The following is a 21,390-nucleotide window of genomic DNA, read 5'->3' on the forward strand; positions in this document are numbered from 1 at the left end:
AGACACACCTGACTCAAAACGGACACAAGTTTTTCATACGGACTCCGAATTGGGTGATTCTTTTTTTGTTGGAAACTAGATTTCGTGCACTTTCCAACCCAATTGGAATCACCTTCAAATTCGTCCGGAGCGTTGAGTTGTGGACGAAATAATCTGATGCTGCAGCAGAATCCGAGTCAAACTACAAGTCCAAAGGTGTTACATCACCTCCACTTGGGCCCATTGGCCTTGTACGACCTAGATTTAGTTTTAGGCTGCCTTGGGACGTCCTCCCACCTCCTTGGCCGCCACCCCTTGCTCTTATATAAGTAGATCCATCTAGTAGCTTTTCCTTGGGATTTGTTTAGTTAAAAGTTAGCCATTGCAACTTCGTGTGCTTCGTTTGTGTCCAACGACCAGACCAAGACCACTTTTCGGATCCCCACCATTATCAATACTTCATACATATTCGCGATATTCAGATTGCTTTTATCATATTCTTGCTTGTTCTTCGATTGCTTGCAGGAATAGACCTTCGTGGTCAGGTTGATCGTGCTCCGGCGTGGTCAATAACCTCTCGGAGTTGGTTTAGCGATTGCTAAGGCACAACGTCGTTGCACGTTTGTAGTCGGATCGTCAAAGTCGTCTCCACCAAATCGATAGTTATCATCTCATCGAAAGATCGGGACACCCCGCCTCTATCAAGGATGATGAGGACACGACTACCTTGGATATGACCAAAAATATTGCATATATGCATATTTGTCACGTGATTTCTAGTGCAAACTATTCAATAATCTATTTATGTTATCCAGAACAAAAATACTTCACACACTTTTGTGTTTTGTCTAATTGCAGGTGTATGGGACATTTGTACAATCCACATATGAAGATAAGGAAGAAAGAGATGTTTATTTGCTGTCCAAAAAGTTCTCTCACGTCACTTTTGGCCCAAGAGAAGATAGAGTCCAAGTCTCTCACGTTCTGGATTCAGATTCCGACTGCACAGACATACCTGACTCAAAACGCACACAAGTTTTTCATACGGACTCCGAATTGGGTGATTCTTTTTTTGTTGGAAACTAGATTTCGTGCACTTTCCAACCCAATTGGAATCACCTTCAAATTCGTCCGGAGCGTTGAGTTGTGGACGAAACAATCTGATGCTGCAGCAGAATCCGAGTCAAACTACAAGTCCAAAGGTGTTACATCACCTCCACTTGGGCCCATTGGCCTTGTACGACCTAGATTTAGTTTTAGGCTGCCTTGGGACGTCGTCCCACCTCCTTGGCCGCCACCCCTTGCTCCTATATAAGTAGATCCATCTAGTAGCTTTTCCTTGGGATTTGTTTAGTTAAAAGTTAGCCATTGCAACTTCGTGTACTTCGTTTGTGTCCAACGACCAGACCAAGACCGCTTACGGATCCCCACCATTATCAATACCTCATATATATTTGCAATATTCAGATTGGTTTATCATATTCTTGCTCGTTCTTCGATTGCTTGCAGGAATAGACCTTCGTGGTCAGGCTGACCGTGCTTCTGACATCGTCAGTAACCTCAGGAGATTGGTTTAGCGATTGCTAAGGCGCAACGTCGTGCACGTTTGTAGTCGGATCGTCAAAGTCGTCTCCACCAAATCGATAGTTATCATCTCATCGAAAGATCGGGACACCCTCGCCTCTATCAATAAGCGAACTTAATTTTTTCAGACGCAAATTGTTTGGGTTAATCTAGACCGTAATAACTCGGTCCCATCATTAGATGTACGGCTCCTATTTTCTAATTAACGTGGGAATTATTAGGGAGTCACTAATTAGTATAGGTATAGATTTTGGGACTAACCTATTAACCCAGAGCCTAGTTCCAGTTTCTGTTTTTACCTTGTTTTAGGGTTTCGAAGAAAAGGAAAACCAAACGGAGTCCAATTGACCTGAAACTTCACGTAACCCATTTTTGGAAGGAAAGAAGCCCAGAAGACTTGAAATGCACGTAAGGGAAGCTTCGAGGAGGCCACAGGTAGGGGGCGCGCCCTCCACCCTCATGGGCCCCTCATGCCCCCCTGACGTACTTCTTCCACCTATATATCTCCATATACCCTAAAAACATTCGAGAGCACAATAGATCGGGAGTTCTGCCGCCAGAAGCCTCGGTAGCCACCGAAAGCCAATCTAGACCCGTTCCGGCATCCTGCCGGAGGGGAATCCCTCTCCGGTGACCATCTTCATCATCCTGGTGCTCTCCATGATGAGGAGGGAGTAGTTCTCCCTCGGGGCTGAGGGTATGTACCAGTAGCTATGTGTTTGATCTCTCTCTCTCTCGTGTTCTTGAGGTGATACGATCTTGATGTATCACGAGCTTTGCTATTAGAGTTGTATCCTATGATGTTTTCTCCCCCCTCTACTCTCTTGTAATGGATTGAGTTTCCCCTTTGAAGTTATCTTAACGGATTGAGTCTTTAAAGATTTGAGAACACTTGATGTATGTCTTGCCGTGCATATCTGTGGTGACAATGGGATATCACGTGATTCACTTGAGGTATGTTTTGGTGATCAACTTGCAGGTTCCGCCCATGAACCTATGCATAGGGGTTGGCACACGTTTTCTTCGTGATTCTCTGGTAGAAACTTTGGGGCACTCTTTAAGGTTCTACGTGTTGGTTGAATAGATGAATCTGAGATTGTGTGACGCATATCGTATAATCATGCCCACGGATACTTAAGGTGACATTGGAGTATCTAGGTGACATTAGGGTTTTGGTTGATTTGTGTCTTAAGGTGTTATTCTAGTACGAACTCTAGGGCTGTTTGTGACACTTATAGGAATAGCCCAACGGATTGATTGGAAAGAATAACTTTGAGGTGGTTTCGTACCCTACCATAATCTCTTCGTTCGTTCTCCGCTATTAGTGACTTTGGAGTGACTCTTTGTTGCATGTTGAGGGATAGTTATGTGATCCAATTATGTTATTATTGTTGAGGGAACTTACACTAGCGAAAGTATGAACCCTAGGCCTTGTTTCCTGTCATTGCAATACCGTTTATGCTCACTTTTATCACTTGTTACCTTGCTGTTTTTATATTTTCAGATTACAAAAACCATTATCTACTATCCATATTGCACTTGTATCACCATCTCTTCGCCGAACTAGTGCACCTATACAATTTACCATTGTATTGGGTGTGTTGGGGACACAAGAGTCTCTTTGTTATTTGGTTGCAGGGTTGCTTGAGAGAGACCATCTTCATCCTACGCCTCCTACGGATTGATAAACCTTAGGTCATCCACTTGAGGGAAATTTGCTACTGTCCTACAAACCTCTACACTTGGATGCCCAACAACGTCTACAAGAAGAAGGTTGTGTAGTAGACATCACGCACGGGCCCAACATACCCTGTGCGCACAGACCCTACAGGATGAGCGGCTGAGATTGTTGTTTTGCCTCCACTTCACCTCCTACCTCCCCAAGCCTATATAATTCATACCTAGACCATATGTAATGGTTAGCAAAGACATAGATGAGAATTTGAGAGCCTTGCTCCTTCTACCACCTCCATTGGAGATCACGACCTCTTTGGAGAGGATCCACTTGTGGATTTCAAGACCTCCATCTTGGAGAAGACTGCCATCCTCAAGACCGCATCTCCTAGGAGTGGGAAGAATTCTACCATTGTATCTTTCCTTTGATTGGGTTTGTGAACTTGTGGATCTTGTGTTGCTAATCTAGTGGATGTGGATTGGGTGTTGTTGAAGTGAATTCCTGTTTGTGTTTCTTGGTGTTCATCCCTTTTAGCCCACCAAGTGTGAAAAGATCCATCTTAGGGTTTCACCGTACAACATCTTCGTATCATGAGCAAGGTTGATTCACATCTTGGAGTCCCTGCCCTCCATTTTCTAGCTTGATTTTGTTGTTTTTCGTCCAAATTAGAAAATCCCCACCGAAAATAGCGCCAAAATTTTTCTTGCAATTTGTTGATCTTGTGAGATTTAGTTGATTTGATCGACGAATTTGGTGTTTGGCAAGTGGATCCACCCTTCCACCCATCGAATTTGGCCTCAAAGTTGAAAATAACCATGGATCCGAAGCTTTTCGTCCACTTCCAGAGGACCCCGTGCACATGGGCCAACTGGACCCCATGCACACGGGCCTCACTTACCCCGTGCGCACGGACCATCCAGAGCACTTTGGACATTTTCTGTTTTCCACCATTTTGACACCCCACCATCACTTGTGTTCTTCCACAATATTTCTCCTGGTTGTTTGAGTTTTTGGTTGTGGTTTCTCTCATGTCCTAAGGTGTTTCAGCTACTTAGGCGCGATTCGACATCATCATCACTGCCACTCGATCATCGACTCGGACTCCACATCGGCTTCGACCACTCCATCTTCATACCAACCGTAAGCAAGGACGGTAACCTCGACGGCACTATTGTCTTACCCTTGCCATTACCTCGATATCCTCGAGCCTCTTTTGTGTAGCTCACCAATCAAGACTAGCTTGTTGAGTATTGTCGGGCCACGCCTTTAGTGCACCACTAGTGTTATGTCTCTCCCGTGCATATACCACTTGTTACCTCGCATAGTGGCTCGTATATCAAGCATTGTGGCATAGTCAAAAAATTAAGAAAAACTTTTAAGCAAAAGATAAGAGAAGCAAGAGCTTGTAAGAAATATCATTAAGCCACTTTGACTAGTTCATCATCTTGGTTCATACATACATAAGCATTCTTGGGATAGTGACACGACCTGTTTCTCTTTTAGGTTCGTGCACTAGCGTATCTAGCCCATTAGAGAAATCGAGCTAGGGTCTCTCTAGTATCCATACAACAAGAGCATTGTCATGGTTCCACATCTTACAGCTCAGTCCTTGGTTGTGTGGATCCCATTTATCTTCCGTGTGTGTGTGTTCCTAGTGTTATCCTTGGGTTTGATCTATTTGTCTTACTCGCCACTTGTGAATCTTCTCAACTTTTTCAACATCTTGACTAACATTTGCTTGAATTATTTGTTTGATGAGGACATGACTACCTTGGATATGACAAAAAATATTGCATATATGCATATTTGTCAGGTGATTTCTAGTGCAAACTATTCAATAATCTATTTATGTTATCCAGAACAAAAATACTTTACACACTTTTGTGTTTTGTCTAATTGCAGGTGTATGGGACATTTGTACAATCCACATATGAAGATATAGAAAAAAGAGAGAAAAAAAAGGAAAGAAAAAGAGAGAGAAGAAAAAAAAGCGTGAGAAAAAAAAGAGAGAAGAAAAAAATTGGATCTATCTAGAATCAATCTCGTACCTGAATTCGGATTGGAATCTGTTTTGCGCACTGTTCAGTAAAACAGGTGTATCTTCCTCATACGAAGTCCGTTTTGGCTCCGTGAGTACTCAAATTGAAGATAGCGACGAGCCGCATCTAAATAGTTGCAGAAGCAAGTTCAATATTTGACACCTAAAAATCGGCTTCTAAATAGGTCTTTTTGCCCTCCGAAGTTCGTGAACACAGCTTGTTCCAATTTTTCAGGCCAGTTTTAGAATTCTTTGACTCCTCATATCAACTCGGAATTGAGTGATCCTTTTTGCATTGGAAAGCTTGAGTTAGTAGCATTCTTTGAAAGAATTTATCAGAAAATTGTCTCAAACTTTTCAAGAGGAAAGTTGGAGAGAGAGTTGTTGTATATCCTGCTTGGCAGTTGTTTTTCATCATTATCTTCACTGTCGTTGTGATCTTCACTTATATCTTGCTGTCAAGAGCTACTTAGTATCCTTCATTGATGCTAGTTGTGCTACGCAGTGACCTCATTAGTGTTCTAGGCTCGCGTCTCTAGTCCGGTCTAGCCTAGGACCAGCACAGTACCGTCATTGAGCGTTTATTCAACATTGCATCTTTGAATTGATTATTGCTAATCTTTTGCTACCATATATAGCCAACCCAGCTCCACATATTTCTACACCGTGTATACGTACGCTCCCCTGGCAATCGCTTTACTCAATATTCGGAGTTACTTGACACCGCTGGTTGCCGATCACCGCCTGCTGCATGGTAAGAACTTGTAAGACATTGATATTTGCTTTACTGTGAGCGTTTTACCACCACATCCTAGTAGTTATAGGAACATTATTTTTGGGTTTTGTTTCTTGTTCTACTAATCATGACAGGATCCAGAGTCAATTCATGGGCTTTGTCGATCGCGGGAGACGTGCCACCACATTTGTAAATACCACAACCGTCACGAGAGGTGCACAAACATCCAAATGCACATGATCAGGTTAATGTATCTATACCACCATTTAATGGCCGTTTTAAACCTGCTTTATATATTGAATGGGAGTTCGACATAAAAAATATATTTGCTTCCCATAATTTCAATGAACATAAAAAGGTTAAGCTTGCGGTTGGTTCTTTCACTGGTTATGCTTTGGTTTGGTGGAGTGAATATTGTCGGTTACACCCTGATTATATACCTACTACTTGGGATGATTTGAAACTTGCCATGCGACATACTTTCGTCCCTGCTTATTATACTCGTGACATGATTAAGAAGTTGCAACACTTAAAACAAGGTAGTGAAACTGTAACAAAATATTATGATGATTTACAAACTACCTTGTTGCATTCCTCTTTAGAAGAAAGTGAAGATGATTTTATGGATAGATTTTGGGGAGGATTAAACCGTGATATTCAAGAGATACTAATTCATGAAGAGTGTTATCCTATGGACCATTTGTTTCATCTTGCTTGCAAAGCTGAACAGGAAATAAAACGACGTGTTGGCCACGAGGAGAACAAGCGCACGGTGCACATTCCAAGAGTTGATATGATTGTTCCTTCAACTACTAGGCATACTATGACAACCACATCCGTTGTTGTCAGGTCTACATCACCTCCACCATGTGACACATCGCCCCCGAGAGTGGCTACATCATCTGAGTTGATCATAAGAGGTAATGACAAAGGTACTGATCTTCCATCTCTACATGAGAATGATGAATGCCTTGTCAATTTGAATGCACCATCTGATGAGCTATCCACTACTTTGATCACACCACCTATTTTAGAAGACTACGTTGATAATTTGACTTTGCCATGTGATCAAACAACTGAAATACCAACAATTTTGAGTGCACCCATTGAATTAACTATTGATGCAAAAGAACCAATGTTTAATCATTTTGATATGACCTCTAATCTTGGTGATGATTCTGTGTTGAATGACTTATTGCATGTTTGCCTATTTAAGCATGTTGTAGCATGTAAATTTGATGCAAGTAAGGTTTATTCACCAATGTTGGGATGGTTTAATGATGAACATTGTCAATCTTTTGAAATGAATAAGAGCTTCACTTATATGTGCAAACTGAGTTGCAATATTTTCATGCCTTCTACTTCTTGTGCTAATTTTTTGGCTTTAGATTTTATGAACTATGCAAGTTACTCATCTATTCATGTGTCATATATGCAAAAATCAAGGGAAGTAAAAATGAATGACATATACATATACAACATGTACACCTTGTCTCTTTTGTTAGCCACATTTCAGATTAAGCAACGCCGAGGACGGCTTTATTTTCAAGAAGGGGAGGATGATGAGGACATGACTACCTTGGATATGACAAAAAATATTGCATATATGCATATTTGTCAGGTGATTTCTAGTGCAAACTATTCAATAATCTATTTATGTTATCCAGAACAAAAATACTTCACACACTTTTGTGTTTTGTCTAATTGCAGGTGTATGGGACATTTGTACAATCCACATATGAAGATAAGGAAGAAAGAGATGTTTATTTGCTGTCCAAAAAGTTCTCTCACGTCACTTTTGGCCCAAGAGAAGATAGAGTCCAAGTCTCTCACGTTCTGGATTCAGATTCGGACTGCACAGACACACCTGACTGAAAACGCACACAAGTTTTTCATACGGACTCCGAATTGGGTGATTCTTTTTTTGTTGGAAACTAGATTTCGTGCACTTTCCAACCCAATTGGAATCACCTTCAAATTCGTCCGGAGCGTTGAGTTGTGGACGAAACAATCTGATGCTGCAGCAGAATCCGAGTCAAACTACAAGTCCAAAGGTGTTACATCACCTCCACTTGGGCCCATTGGCCTTGTACGACCTAGATTTAGTTTTAGGCTGCCTTGGGACGTCCTCCCACCTCCTTGGCCGCCACCCCTTGCTCCTATATAAGTAGATCCATCTAGTAGCTTTTCCTTGGGATTTGTTTAGTTAAAAGTTAGCCATTGCAACTTCGTGTACTTCGTTTGTGTCCAACGGCCAGACCAAGACCGCTTACGGATCCCCACCTTTATCAATACTTCATATATACTCGCAATATTCAGATTGTTGCAGGAATAGACCTTCGTGGTCAGGTTGATTGTGCTCCGGCGTGGTCAATAACCTCTCGGAGTTGGTTTAGCGATTGCTAAGGCGCAACGTCGTGCACGTTTGTAGTCGGATCGTCAAAGTCGTCTCCACCAAATCGATAGTTATCATCTCATCGAAAGATCGGGACACCCCGCCTCTATCATTGTTCTACTTCATATATACTCGCAATATTCAGATTGCTTTTATCATATTCTTGCTTGTTCTTCGATTGCTTGCAGGAATAGACCTTCGTGGTCAGGTTGATTGTGCTCCGGCGTGGTCAATAACCTCTCGGAGTTGGTTTAGCGATTGCTAAGGCGCAACATCGTGCATGTTTGTAGTCGGATCGTCAAAGTCATCTCCACCAAATCGATAGTTATCATCTCATCGAAAGATCGGGACACCCCCGCCTCTATCAACTTCCTAAACGAGCTCTTCCATAAGCCTTTTACTTGTAGGTGTGAGAAACAATACCCAGTACCAATTATACTATTATAGCAACACGTGGGATTGTACTTGTTACATCCACAATCTTCGAAAAAGGTAACTTCGATTTTGTTCTCTCATTTTCCTACTCACCACCATTTCCACATGATGGATAGGACTTCTTCTTCGGCAAACCGACTCTTCGAGGAGCAAGATGGTGAACGCGACTACGTCACCAAGAACCACTTCTTCATCGCGCAACGAGCTCTACATCAAGAGAGTGAAGCTTTGGGTGATCACATCGAGCAACTCACCACCGACCTACGATAATTGGAAGCACGACAACGGGACTATTTGGACGCCAAGCTCTCCAAACAAATGGATGAATTTCATAACATGCTCATGAGCCGCACATTTTCCTCAACCTGTTCACGGTGCAACTCGAGTCACCACTCATCGTCGTATTCTTCTTCCGACACAAGTCCTCCTCAACACAATGACACTCAAGATCACCAAGCGCAAGAAATCCATTCCATGGAAATGGCCTCCAAGACCGAGTTCGAGCGAGAGAGCAAGCATGACGTCAAGAGCGAGGAGACATGGATCAAGTGCAACTACCGCCACATCGTCCATGCCCAGAATCTCAAAACGGCATGACAACCCAGCAAGAGCAACAAAGTTGTGAAGCTCAAGCTCAAGCGGCTCAAGACGCACTTCAGAAGTCCACTCGAGCCGTTGCCCAACACAGTCGTCAAGTACATGAGCAAGAGGAAGCTCTTCATTGGGAAATACAAGAAGAAGCCGCTCGACGTGAAGAACAACAAGAACGGCGAAACTGGGAACACATTCCTCGCCCTCCTCTACGTCAAGACTGCAACCACGTCAATGATCTTCCTCCACGCCAAGAGCAACACCAAGTGGAGAAAGTGAGTGAAGACCCTCCTCCTCGACAAGAGCGAGATCAATATCGTCATTATGATGAAGAAATCCACTACGGCAAGCTCAAGTTCACCATGCCCAAGTTCTCTGGAAGCAATGACCCCGAGGAGTACCTATCATGGGCATTGAAAATCGACAAGATATTTCGTCTTCACAACTACGATGAGGAAAACAAGATCGCCATGGCATCCCTCAAGTTTCAAGACTACGTCCTCATTTGGTGGGAACAAGTGATAGAGCGACTTCGCCAGAAGGATGAGCCACCCATCACGACTTGGACACAAATGAAGGATGTCATGCGAGCTTGCTTCGTGCCTATATACTACACATGTGACCTCTTCAAGAAGTTGCAAATCCTCAAGCAAGGCACGAAGACGGTGAAAGAATACTATCAAGAAATGGAGATTGCCATGATATGAGCCAATGTCAAAGAAGATGATGAGCAAACAATGGCATGTTTCTTGAACGGCCTCAACCACCCAATATGGAAGATTGCTGATTTCCAACCCTACTCCAACCTTCTCGAGCTAGTTCACCAAGCGACCAAGGCGGAATGAAAAGTACAAGAAGATTTCAAGTACGCCAAGTACTCATACAAGACCTCTGGCTCATACACTCAAGCTACCCGTACTTCGACTTCGACACCTACTACCTCGACTAGAGCATCTCCAAGTACCGGCGACAAGTCAAGTTTCAAGCAAGCGACGCCTTCCTCGTGATGAGGACATCAATACCATTGTTACACCCACAGCCCCTACTGCTACATATACGGGACCAATTACTAGAGCTCGCGCATGCCAATTAAATTATCAGGTACTTTCGTTTCTTGGTAATGATTCTAATGTTCATGAGAATATGATGCTGCCTAAATTGGATACATTTGTTTTGCTTACAAATGAAGGGCCTAGCTTGGAGAAGGATGAACATTGGAGCAAGAACAAGCATGGAGATGATGCTATGCGCAAGGGGAACAAGAACGGAGTTACAAGTGATGATTTTAGGACTTTGAAGCCACCATAATGGGTGCATGAAGCCTTGGACGAAATATACAAGATGCCACTTCATAAATTTCGTCCCGAGGCTATTATAGGTGCTGCGTCACCTTTTTATTGGGCCAGGCCTATGTAATTTCGAATTACATAAGTATAGGCTATTTTTAGAGTCCGTATGTGTGGGGAAACCAGAGATAGGGTTGATTTCGGACCCCTCCACCAAGGGCCACGAAATTCCCCCTCTCTTCCTCCATATGTACAGCCCTTAGGGCACTGTTTAAACTTTGGGTTTTGTTTAGATTAAAAGTTCGCCATAGCTGCAACTTCGCGTACTTCGTTTGTGTTCAACGACCAGACAAAGGCGTCACAGAACCCCACCTTGATCAATAAAGCTTTCATCTTATATTCGCAATATCCAGATTGCAATCTTAGTTTCTTGCTTGTTCTTCGTTTGCTCGCAGGAAACAGACCCTCGTGGTCAGGTTGATCGTGCTCCGGCGTGGTCAATAACCTCTCGGAGTTGGTTTAGCGATTGCTAAGGCGCGACGTCCTCGCACGTTCGTAGTCGGATCGTCAAAGTCGACTTCCACCAAAGCGATATCCATCATCTCATCGAAAGACGGGACACCTTTGCCTCTATCAAGTGGTATCAGATTTCCAGGTTGCTCGGTGAGATCTTACAGTTTTTCGTAGTTTAGATCGAGTCTGTTCTTCATACCTATAGTCCACGAAAAAGCCAAAAAAAAATAGGGTTAGTTCATCCCATCCGAACCAATCTGAGCCTTGCATAATCTTTTCTGTATTTGCTTTGTTGAATTTGCGGTTGCATCGTCGTGTCCAGTTGCTGGTCTTAGCGTCTAGTCTTTTAGAGTTTCGAGTTCTGTTCACAGGTTGTCACGTCGCCGCTGCCATATATCACCACCGCATCATCATCGTCGCTGTTGCCATATACCACCACCACATATTCACCGCCAATCCGAATCCATATACGCCACCACATATCCGCCGCCATCACGCCAATCCGAGTTCACCTGCAACATATATCCGCCACCTGTCTGTGTTCCACCAGATTCATCTCCGCCACCAGTCCGAGTTCCACCAGATTCATCTCCGCCACCAGTCCTAGTCCGAGTCCAGTAATTGTTGCATTGTTCTCGATTTCCAGATCACGCGACACTCCGAGTCGTGACAGAGAAGGACTCCCCAACTTCCGAGCCATCCGCAGAAGAAAAATAGTTCCAATTTCAAAAAAAAAATTCTGGCTAGGCCGTTTTTAGACCATTTGTAGACTTTTTCGAGAAAAAATTGTTGCGAAGCAAAAAAAAAAGAGGAAAAGAAAAGTGCAAAAAAAAGAGAAAAAAAAATTCAGAGTGTGCTCCTCCCTTGTTTACGTGCCGCGCCGTGATTTTGTTGGTGTTCTAGGCTCGCGTCTCTAGCACAGTCTAGCCTAGGACCAGCACAGTACCGTCGTTGAGCGTTTATTCAACTTTGCATCTCTGAATTGATTATTGCTGACCCTTTTTGCTACCATATTATAAGCCTTCCCAGCTCCACATACATCTACGTCGTGCGTTTGACTCTCCCTGGTAATCGCTCTATCCATGCTTTGAGAGTTTTGACTACAACGGTTGCTGATCACCGCCTGTTGCTGGGTAAGAACTGGTAAGAATTTGAGTTTTGCTTGACGGATTTGTGACACCCACCACCACCACTTGTTCGTAGTCTGTAGGATCATATTCTTGTGTGTTTCTATTGCTGCTAACCATGCCAGGATCACAAGCCGACGAGATTGACTGGGAGAATTTATCGAACAAGGAGCTTCATGATAAGTTTCAGCAAATGATGACTGAACAGGTGCAAGATGTGCTGAACAATTTTGAAGAGGCCATGGAGAAGATCACTGGCCTTGAGAAGACGTTCGAAACAAAGCTCGATAACAAGTTTAATGAATTGCTCGCGCGTCTTCCACCACCACCACCCGCTGCACCTAACGCACCTCTCCAACAACAACAACAACGACTACCTCCACGTCGCGAAACAGACCTCCGCCGAGCAAGCCGTGTTCCTCTTGCGTTTGGCCAAACTGTTGGTGCTGCTGTTGATACTTCTGTGGCTCCTGCTGCTGATGCGGAGGAGGATGATTATGTGGGAGATTATGTGGATGAGGTTGATCAAAATCCGAACTACGTGGAGCCACCTGTACCACCACCAGCAGGTCGACCTCAGGTATATATTCGTAATGGTAGGCCTGCACCACCACCTCAGGTACGAGATGATGTCCATATTCCTAAACTGAAATTGAATATTCCACCATTTGAGGGTAGATATGTTCCTGATATATATCTTACTTGGGAGTTAGAAACTGAACAACGATTTACATGTTTACAATATCCTGAGGAGAGACGAGTTGCTACTGCTGTTTGTGCTTTCACTAGTTTTGCATGTGTATGGTGGTCTGAACATTGTAGATTATATCCTATTCCAACTACTAGGGCTGCTTTGGAAACTGCTATGCGTACGCGTTGGGTTCCACCATATTATGAGCGTGAATTGCTTCAAAAATTGCAGCGTTTAAGACAAGGGAAAAATTCTGTAGAAGAATATTATTAGGAATTACAAACTGGCATGATTAGATGTGGTATTGTTGAGGAGAATGAAGCTATGCTTGCACGTTTTCTGGGTGGATTAAATAGAGAGATTCAGACCATTCTAGACTATAAGGAGTATACTAATATGACTCGTTTATTCCATCTTGCTTGTAAAGCTGAATGTGAAGTGCAGGATCGACAAGCATTGGGGCGAACTAACTTTTCTGCAGGCCGACCTTCATCATGGACACCACGTGCATCTTCTACTTCAACTGCACCAGCACCTCCATCCGGTGCCACCTCCAGCCGTGATACAAGAAAACAGGCACAACCACCATTATCTGCCAAGAGCGCACCTGCGGGGCCTGCACAGCATTCTTCTTCTTCCATGGCATCAACAGGGCACACAAGTGACATCAATACAATTGTTACACCCACAGCCCCTGCTGCTATACATACTGGACCAATTACTAGAGCTCGTGCACGCCAACTAAATTACCAGGTACTTTCGTTTCTTGGTAATGATTCTAATGTTCATGAGAATATGATGCTGCCTAAATTGGATACATTTGTTTTGCTTACAAATGAAGGGCCTAGCTTGGAGAAGGATGAACATTGGAGCAAGAACAAGCATGGAGATGATGGCATGCGCAAGGGGAACAAGAACGGGGTTACAAGTGATGATTTCGGGACTTTGAAGCCACCATAATGGGTGCATGAAGCCTTGGACGAAATATACAAGATGCCACTTCATAAATTTCGTCCCGAGGCTATTTTAGGTGCTGCGTCACCTTATTATTGGGCCAGGCCCATGTAATTTCGAAATACATAAGTATAGGCTATTTTTAGAGTCCGTATGTGTGGGGAAACAAGAGATAGGGTTGATTTCGGACCCCTCCACCAAGGGCCACGAAATTCCCCCCTCTTCCTCCATATATACAGCCCTTAGGGCATCGTTTAGACTTTGGGTTTTGTTTAGATTAAAAGTTCGCCATAGCTGCAACTTCGCGTACTTCGTTTGTGTTCAACGACCAGACAAAGGCGTCACAGAACCCCACCTTGATCAATAAAGCTTTCATCTTATATTCGCAATATCCAGATTGCAATCTCAGTTTCTTGCTTGTTCTTCGTTTGCTCGCAGGAAACAGACCCTCGTGGTCAGGTTGATCGTGCTCCGGCGTGGTCAAGAACCTCTCGGAGTTGGTTTAGCGATTGCTAAGGCGCGACGTCCTCGCACGTTCGTAGTCGGATCGTCAAAGTCGACTTCCACCAAAGCGATATCCATCATCTCATCGAAAGACGGGACACCTTTGCCTCTATCACCGCGCGCATGCCTCACCCAGCGTTAGCCTTTCGGAACTAAGGAGTGAGGGGCTACGTGACCAGTTAGGCTCCTGAGTCGCGATGCTCAGGAGTCCCCCTTGACGCTCAAACGGCCTTCGTACCTTGGCTCCGCTCGGGGAGAGACGCGCGACGAACCAGGCCCGGGGGGACCTGGCTGGGCGGCGTGCGTCTGGGTGTGACCCAGGCGCAGCTCCCGTGCCCAGCCCCCTCGCGCGGCACTCCTGAGGGGAGGCGTTACGATGAGGCTAGACATTAAGCTCTGGGCTCCCTGAGGTTGATGCGGCCCAGGGGCCACCCTCAGTTGTTTATCACCAGCGCGGAGCATAGCGCTTCCGTATGTCTACGGGCATAGCCGCTCCTCGGCAGTGTCGTCAGCCAGCGCGGAGCATGGTGCTTCCACTGGTACGTGGGAGGGGGCCCCCGGGGCGTGTACAGCCCCGCCCTGACACGTGGCTGGCACGGTAGGGCCTGGCGAGGTGTATCTGGGCACCCGTGAGCCAGCGCGGGACTCACGGGGCCCTACCTCTAGGCGGGTTGTGCCTGGCACTGGGCCTTATCTTGTGATGTGTCCCTACAAATTTGGTTAGATGTCGGCACTCTACGTCCTCGGGTCCCGGCCCTCGAGCTGGTCTCAGCCGTCGCTGGTATGCCAGGTCGCGATGCCATGGACAAGGCGAGAGGGTGAGGGCTGGAGAGCCAGTAAGAGCCCTGAGTCGCGATGCTCAGGTACCCCCCCCCTTTAACGTGCAAGTGGTCGGCATGGAGAAGAAGAGGTGCCGTGGACCGGCATCAAATAATCGAGCATGGTGGGTCTAACGCATAACCAGAAATAAACGCAAATGGGATACATGCCGCTGGGCCTGGCCCAAGCGGCTTGGGGATCATGCAGCCCGAGGGGCGCCCCCAACAAGGTAAGCTAACAATATGAAATAAAAAGGGATACACGCCGCAGGGACGGACCCGCGCGGCCTAGGAAAAATGCAGCCCTGGGGGGGCGCTCCCAGTTGGAAATGAAACTCGAAAGATGTCACCTGATGATGTTGAGGACGAAGGAGTGTTGGTGTAGCAGACTCGGTGGGCTGCAGGAGCCGATCCTCACGAGCCCCCAGGCCCAGGGGCCTCGGGAAGGTCCGGAGGCGCTGGCGGCTCCTCGTGGACCATCTACATCCCCGCCAGGGCTGCGGAAGGCCTGGCCTCTCGTGCCTCCATGATGCCCCTCGTGAGGCGCTGGTACGTGGCAGCCGCGTTCGGCAAGCCGTAATGCATGCGAACGTAGCTGTGGGGTGGGCCTCCGCAGCGCCCCACTCGCGAGGGCCAGAGGTGCTCCAGAGAGGCGACTCGGTTGAGCCCTGGTATGTCGATGCAGACGCGCAGCCCATCATCCTCGCCTGGATGGGGAGCCACTGCTGGTAGGCAGCGGCCGCCTTTCATGACTCTTGACTCCTGTAGCTCCTGAATGTCCTTGCTGACGAACTCCTGAGGGTCTGGATCTCCTTGCCTTGCTCCTTCTTGAGGGAAACGTGCTTCGAAACACGCCTCCATGTGGTTCCCAAGCGCCTCCCTCGTGACCCTAGCTAGGTCGGTGGCCCTCCAGGGGAGAGCCCCCGAGCCCTGCCTGAGGAGGACGCCAAGCGCGCTTTCCTATGCAATGGAAGGAGGTTCCCCCTGGGCAGGCACGGGCCCGGAGGGGCCTGCCTCCTGAGTGGTCGGGCCGTACAATGTCTTCTTCTTCTTAGGGGCGGTCTCGGGAGGCCTCCTGCTTCCGCGATCCGGGTCTTCCAGTGACGCGGCCTGAGAGGCTCGTTCCAGGGAACACACCGCGTCCTTCTCTTCACAGGGCACCGTGATGACTCCGCCGCTTCCTGGCATCTTGAGGACGTTGTAACTGTGGTGAGTTACGGCCATGAACTTGGCCAGCGCTGGGTACCCAAGGATGGCGTTGTACGGCAGGCGAATGTGAGCGACGTCGAAGTCGATGAGCTCGGTGCGGTAGTTGTCGGGGGCCCGAAGGTGACAGGGAGGCGGACCTGCCCAATCGGGACCGTGGAGCCGTCGGTGATACCGGAGAAAGGCTTGGTTGGCTGAAGCTGGCTGTAGGGTACTTGGAGATTGTTGAATGTTTCCACGGACAGGACGTTGAGTCCTGCCCCGCCATCGATGAGGGTCTTGGTGACCACCACGTTGCTGACGATTGGGGAACAAAGCATCGGGAGGACTCCGTCTGTAGCCGCACACTTGAGCTGATCTGCTGAGCTGAACGTGATGGCGCACGCCGACCACCTGAGAGGGCGCGTGGCTTCGAGCCTGGGGAGGACTGCGTTCACTTCATGGGCGAATTGCTTGAAGATGCGTTGAGAGGCTGGGGCTTGTGCCCCGCCCAGAATGCAGGCGATCGCGCGCGGCTCCTGGAAGCCCCTAGCCCCCTCATCCTGGTGACGGTCCTCGTTTCTCCTTGGCAGCGGCGGCAGCGGTGGGAGGCCTGCGTTGCCTTGCGGGCGATCCTCGCGAGGCTGATCCCTCCAGTCTCCCTCGCGAGGCGGGTCTTGCCAGCGATCCTTGCGAGGTTGTTCGCGCCACCCTTGGCGCGGGCCACGGTCTTCCCAGCGTCCTGTGTTCCTTCCTCCTCCTCGACTGTAGCCCCGGTCACCACGGTCAGGGTGACGGCCGATCCTTCCTTCTCGCATGGCTCGGAGCTCTTGACATTCGTTGGTGTTGTGGGTGTGGAGGTCGTGGTACACACAGTACCGGCTGCCCTTGGAAGGTTCGGGCTGATCTCTGCCCCGCTTGGTGTCTGGTTCTGCCGCAAGCACGGCAGCCCCCTTGTGCTTCACATCCTTGTCCTTGGGCTTCTTCTCTTCTGGGTCTGCGGCAGGCAGCTCGAGGAGGGAGAGACGCCCTTCCTTGGCCCTGGCGCACTTGGTTGCCAGGTTGAACAGCTCCAATGAAGTGCACATGTCTTCATGCATCGCCAGCTCCTCCTTCATCTTGACGTCGCGCACGCCGTCGGAGAAGGCTAAGATGATGGCCTCCTCAGTCACCTTGGGAATCTTGAGGCATGCGTTGTTGAAGCGCTGGATGTACTTCTGCAGGGTCTCCCCGGGCTGTTCCTTGATGCGGCGCATGTCGCTCACAGCGGGTGGCCGATCGCGAGTGCCTTGGAAGTTGGCGATGAAGCGGGTGCACATCTCGTCCCAGGAGGAGACTGTGCCTGGAGCCAGGTTCAGGAGCCAGGTGCGGGCCCCGTCCTTGAGCGCCATGGGGAACCAGTTCGCCATGACCTTCTCGTCTCTGTTGGCAGCTTCGATGCCCAGCTCGTAGAGCTGGAGGAACTCCGCAGGGTCAGCCGTGCCGTCGTAGCGAGGAGGCAGGTCTGGCTTCAACTTGCCGGGCCATGCGACGCTGCGTAGCTCGGCGATGAAGGCGCGGCAGCCTGCTGTGGCCACGGGAGGCCTTAGATGACGGGGAGCTTGGTCTTGCATGTCCCCACGCGCTGTAGCTGGGAGCAGCGCGGGGTCTTGACGCGCGAGAGCAGGATCATGGTCGTGACGTGCTGGAGCAGGGAGCGCCCGGGCAGCTTCTTGCGGGCGAGGGACTTCTTGACAGCTCTGCTCTTGCCGCGCTAGCACCTGACGAAGCGGGTTCCGCCGAGGGGCCACGCGCCTTGGAGCCATGGCGCCTTCCTGAGGAGGAGGCGGCCGGGGCGCCGCCGGAGCTTCATCGCCCGCGCGGGGCGGGGTGCGGTGCAGTGGAACGGACGGCGCAGGAGAGCCCCCTGCGGCGCAGACGAGCTCGGGGACGCGGTCGAGCCATTCTTCGTAGACGTCGTCGATGGGACAGTAGTGCAGGAGCTCGTTTGCCGCGATGAGTGCAGCCCGAGCCTCCATGGGCGCGTGGAGCGCGCGGGACGAAGAACCAGCTGGGGTGAGCAAGGGAGTTGCGGCGTGGCCGTCTTGCCGCACGGAGGGATGCTGAGACGATGCTTGTTGGTCGTCCCCCGCTGGGCCGGTGGAGGCGTTGACAGCAGGTGACGGGGAACGGCGAGGACGCCCGCCGACAGGGGCTGTCTGGGCGACGTGGGAAGCGAGAGCGGCCCGGCGCTCGGCGCGGGCCCGACGAGCGTCAGACATGGGCGTGATTGTCGGAGGAGACGGGGTGGTGGAAGACGAATCCTGGCGCACCCCTACCTGGCGCGCCAAATGTCGGATTTCGGGTTCCCACAGACCCTTGAGGTTCGAACACTGGGGTGCGCGCGGAGATTTCGCCTCCTACCTACCTGCACCCCTCTGCCTCGCTAAGGTCTAAGCTATGGAAAGAACAACACAAAGGACACAAGGTTTATACTGGTTCGGGCCACCGTTGTGGTGTAATACCCTACTCCAGTGTGTGGTGTGGTGGATTGCCTCTTGGGCTGATGATAATGAGTGATACAAGGAAGAGCAGCCTCACGAGGGTCTGTTCTTGGCTGGGGCGATGAACTGCTGGGTGGAGTTCAGTCACCCTTCTCTCTCTCTCTCTCTGATCGAACCCCTTTCTAAAGAACCTCTCCAGAACCCCCCTTGCTCTGTGGGTGGCTGGTCCTATTTATAGAGGCCCTGGTCCTCTTCCCAAATATCGAGCGGGAAGGGAGCCAACAATGGCAGGCTAATTTGAAGAAGGGCAGCTAGTACTAGCTACCCTGACAAAAGTAGTCTTCGCCTGCGCAAAGCTCTGGCGGTGACGCCGTCTTGGGCTCCACGATGACCTCCGTCTTGCAGTCCTTCTGGTCTTGGTCTTGGTGCACCGAAATGGCAACCTTTGCCTGATGCCTCGGTACTCCGCGGCTGCACTTGCTCCCTTTGCACCAAAGAGGAAAGGAGGACACTGCGCGGGCTGGCACCCACCTGGCGCCCTTGGTCGTCATGGCTTGCGTCATGGGCACCTCGTGAGGTACTCCGCCTTGGTCTCTCCGCCTCCTCGTGAGCCAGCCTGATGAGGCCGTGCCTAAGGAAGCTCCATGTCGTCCGCCCCACGAGGCTTGGCCCCTCGCGAGGGTCTTGGGTTTGTGTTGGTGAAGATGGGCCACGCTAGGCCCCCCTTTGAGCCACGCCGCAGGCCGCAGGCAGGCAAGTCTGGGGACCCTCGTTCCCAGAACGCCGACAGGATCCACTACTTTCATGAAATATCGGTCATCTGGGGTTCCACCCCACATCATCTTGGTACCAGAGCCACGTTGATCATGATTTCGGAGCCTCCCCGTTGTTTTTTCTAGCCTTGTTTTGTTGATTTTGTCCCTAATTCAGAAATTCCCCACAAAAATAGCCCCCAATTTTTTTGGTGATTTGTTGGTGTGATGAAGTTTTGTTGGATTTGATCCGCGGATTTCATGTGTTGCAGGTAGATCTAGCTTTCGTCTATCTTTTCCCCAATTTCCATCCACAAAATCCCCCGAATTTTGCCCCGGATTTGGCCTCTCTACACGAAGTTCATCGAGTTCGTCCACGTATCCAGAGCCCGGACATCCGGCCCCTGGAAGCATCACTTCCATCCACCGCCCCGTTTTCTATCCAAATTTCGCCAAAATTTGTTCCCGTGCTCACATACACTACCGCATACCACCGCCACTTCCACATAGCACCACCATATACCGCATACACCACCATCGCTTACCACTACCAACTCCGACAATTTCCCATTTTTTCTTGAGAATTTGAGTTGCGGTTCTGTGTCCTATTGTGTTTCGGCTATTTAGGTCCGGTTCGACATCAACATCACTGTCGCTCCTCTTCGCCACGGACGTGTCATCGATAGCAACTACTCCACCATTTTGACACCATACCATAAGCAAGAAGCGGTAACCTCATCTTTGGTATCGTCATACATCATTCTTGCCATTACATTGATAAACACTATACGCTTACTTTTGCGTACCTTACCCATCGAGACTAGCCATTGAGTACTGCCGGCAACGTGACTTGTGCACATTAGTGATCATACTTCCCATAGCATACATATATCATTGGTGCATATCTTAGTATCATCTCTTGTGTCACAAGGTTGTCATCGCATACACAATTGCTATATTGGTTCGTGAAGCATTGCATGAGAAAAGAGCTCAAACAACAAAGAGTCGAACAAGCTTTTAAGCAAAAGGGAAAGATAAGCAAAAAGCTTTTAAGAAAGAACCATAGCATCATACAACATTAAGATTGTCATACGAGATCATCTTGGATCATATCATCGAAACACCATACATTGAGCATACTTGGGATAGAAGTCGTTGCATTTTTGCTTAGTAGGTTGTGCACAAGTCTTCGTATCCGCCTATTATGCAATCGTGCTAGCTTCTCTCTAGTGTTGTGCAACAAGAGCATTTTCATGGATACCACATTTTGGCTCATCGTTGGTTGCACAACCCCACTTATCTCTTTGCGTGTGTGTTTCCATGTACCATATTTTGCTTGGTCTACTTGTTGCATTGCAAACTTGCGAATCTTTTCCAACATTATTGAAGCTCACTAACAATTGCATCAATTTTTGTGGCACCATCCTAACCAAGCTCCACCATAATCTTTTACTTGTGTAGGTGTGAGAAACCGACAAGAATTGGTACCAATTATGCTATTTCCTTGTTCCACATTGGAGTGATCTTTGATCCATCTTCAACATCGGTCAAGGTACATTTGGTATACGTTCTTCTCTTTCTCCCACTCACATATTTCCCTTGGAATTATGGATAGGCCAAGTACTTCTACCAACCCACTCTTCA

This window comes from Triticum dicoccoides, chromosome 3A (genome assembly GCF_002162155.2).
Source record: "Triticum dicoccoides isolate Atlit2015 ecotype Zavitan chromosome 3A, WEW_v2.0, whole genome shotgun sequence".
Taxonomy (NCBI): Eukaryota; Viridiplantae; Streptophyta; class Magnoliopsida; order Poales; family Poaceae; genus Triticum; species Triticum dicoccoides.